The sequence below is a fragment of the Octopus bimaculoides genome, chromosome 4 (assembly GCF_001194135.2).
Source record: "Octopus bimaculoides isolate UCB-OBI-ISO-001 chromosome 4, ASM119413v2, whole genome shotgun sequence".
NCBI lineage: Eukaryota > Metazoa > Mollusca > Cephalopoda > Octopoda > Octopodidae > Octopus > Octopus bimaculoides.
Genome location: NC_068984.1, coordinates 55709263 through 55712633, shown reverse-complemented (window position 1 = coordinate 55712633; position 3371 = coordinate 55709263). Strand labels below are relative to the sequence as shown.

Genomic DNA, 3371 nt, shown 5'->3' with positions numbered 1-3371 from the left:
ATAGGGATTGACAGTAACCTGCTTCTCCAACATACTGAGAATTCAGAAATAGCAGTCAAAGAACTACTGATTTCAAAACTACAAATTATTACTCCAGATTGATAGCGATATTTTTGATACACACAGAACAAAAAACAATAGAGAAGAGTAAAAAACCACTTGCCTTTAGTTAATTTAGTACAATTGTTTCACAGTTAAGAGTACATAATACTCTATTCTTACCGAAAAAGGTTTTTTTCATACTGAGCTACCCGGCAGAATTGTTAATTATTAATTTTATTACTAATTGATGATTTCCCTGCCCTGCATATCTATATATATATATATATATATATACAGCAAATAAGAAAATGGAGAGGATACAAAACAACATACATCATCCGGTAGACATTCCAGTGTGTCTATTTATTCCAAAGTATTAGAAAGTAAACATACACATGTAGTAACTATGTGTTACACACACATGTATTAGATATTACAGAAAAGAGCAACAGATCAGTTCCTTACGGCAGTTTCTGTCAAGAGGCAACGACATCCTCCATGGCATTTCCATCTCTTCAGTGTTCTGTAGGGATGGGCAGATAAGGTTTGGATGATGAGTGTGCCTCTTGGTTTCTTCAGAGGGTCTAAGTCGTTAGGAGGGCTAGTACATAAAGTAAACAGTTAACAATAGGTAGAGTGTATTTGTCATTAAAAAGTTCAGAAAACGAATAGAAGACCTGAGGCTGTGAGAGAAGTATGACTTATTAAAATGAATTAGGTATAGGAAGAGAAAATAAGCTACAAACTTCCTGTGATGTATTCCAGGATACATGTTACTTCGTCCAATGATGGATAGGTGAGTATAGTTGTTCTTAGGAGGAGTTTTTAGGAAGGGTGAATTTAGGCAGTAGTTCACATTATGTTTACATATAAATTCACATTATGCTTACATAGAAATACAGTGGTGGATTTGACGGTATGGTCTGTGTTACGGAGGTGAAAATTCATATGTAAAGTGCCAGTTAGTAGATGCAACGTTGCGGATGGTATGGCATACGTAGCCTATGATGGTGAACCCACCATGGGAAAATTTGTTATATAAGTATACTAATGAGTGTAAGGAACCAGGTGGTGGCTAAAATGCAGTGTTAGTCTTCGTTATTTTTTTGCCGATCAACAAGTCTCTGAATTCCTATAAATTCTAACAGTAAACGTGGAAATTTGAGGAAACGGAGGCACAACAACTATAAAAGCCCTGATAGGGAAACTACTACCAGGCCCAGTAATTGTGACAGCTACAACGCTACCAAAGATAGGTACAAAAATAACAATAGAAGTATTAGAAATATGAAAAAAAAAACACACCCATAAATAATAATAACAATAATAATCATCATTATACTCGTAATAAAAAAAATATAATAAAGATAAAAGCAGTAACGATACACATAACATAAAAAAAACCCAATCACGGAAATAATGAAAAAGACACTGTCTGTTTAATCATCCCATACGCTATGTAAATTAAGAATGACATAGTTAAAACAATATTTAGATTAATTAACAAACATTTTATAAAAGGGAAAAAAAGCAAATACTGGGAGATTATTAATAACAAGACAATAAGAATAGGATACAGTTTAACACATAACCTGGCTACCATCATCTCCTCAATAAACTATAATAGCCACAATAATAATAATAGCCACAATAATAATAATGATGGTAATAATAGTAGTAATAGCGGGGCTGGTGATGATGATGATAATAATAATAATAATAATAATAATAATAATAATAATAATAATAATAATAATAATAATAACAATAGAAACAAAAATAATAACAATAATAATATTGAAATCAATAATAATAATAATAATGACAACAACAACAATAATAATAATGTTAGTGATTCGAGTAATTGCAACAGCAATAACAACAACAGCATTATTAGTATCAACAATAGCTACAGCACCAATAATGCAATACCTAATACTACCCACAATATTACCCCCCACACATCTATATAGAACCTGTTATTGTAGAATTAGCAGGAATTGTGTATTCAACAATAATTGAATTAGAAAGGAAGTAATATATCAATGTGTAGTAAGTACGCAATCTGGTAATAAGGTATATGTAGGAGAAACCCAGAATCACCATAGATACACCTTTAGAAGCAGAAATGGGAGAAATTCAAAGGGATTGAGCAACTACATATAAGAACTTAGGGATAAGGGAATTGAGTATAACCTACATTGGAAGATTTTAACCACAGCACCAGGGTATAGTACAAAGAATAGGAAATGTATGTTATGTGTAAATGAAATTTTCTTCATGATTAAAGCCAACCTTTCCCTTGTTAATACTATTAAGGACAGAAATGGTTCCTGCCTTCACAAGACCAAGCACACTTTTTCTAAATACCATTAGTACTAGTTATTTAACCCCTACTAGCACTAGTGCCCCTCCTTATTCGTATCATAATAACAATATCCGTATTATCAATACCTTCCTGTACATGGTTACCATATAATGTTTGCCTTCCCACTCTAACTAGTATGCGATTTACCTTTTCCAGGTAGGTACTTGCATATACTTTTGAGTACATGTATGCATGTACGAATATATGCATATATGCTGCGTGTGCAGATGTATATATGTATGTATACATGTATGTGTGTACCTATGAATGTGTGTATGCACACATATAAGTATATACGATTGTAACCCTATTTCTGTGCGTGTAAGTATGTGTAGGTATAGGGCTTTGTATGTATAGGTGAATACATGTATTGTGTCTGTATGTGTGTATGTATATATATGTATGGATGAGTATGCTTGTGTGTACATATATATGTATGTATATATATTTATATATATGGATGTGTATGTGTGTATATATATACATATTTTTGTGTGTGTGTGTATCTATATACAGGCTTATATAGATATAAATATGGGTATGAGTATGTATGCATTTATGCACATTTATATGGGTATATATGAGAGACTATGTAAGAAGCCATAGGTATTTGGAGGTTTGCACACATATGTATCCATAGTTGTGGAAATGGATATATACATGTATGGCGATACGGGTGTGGGCAAGGGCCAGTATGGATTTGCATGTATATAATAGTGTACACACTATTATAATAGTTAGGACTGGAATCTCCAATGTTTCGGATTCAATCTTTCATCAGGAGGCAGAGAAGAAGAGAAACGAAAGAGTAAAAAGTCAGTCAGAGTTTACATCCTCTCAGCTTGAAGACCTGGCTGAGAGGATTGAACTCTGTCTGATCTTTCTTCTCTTTCTCTTCTCTTCTTCTCTGCCTCCTGCAAAGGAATTGAATCCGAAACGTTGGATATTCCACTCCTCACGG

General features: G+C 33.1%; 1 protein-coding gene across 1 annotated transcript in view; it reads right to left on the bottom strand.

Annotated features, from left to right (window-relative positions):
- LOC106877900 (dipeptidyl peptidase 4) overlaps positions 1–3371 on the bottom strand; it is a 611833-nt gene that overhangs the window by 587572 nt on the left and 20890 nt on the right. The gene's annotated exons all lie outside the window — the stretch shown is intronic.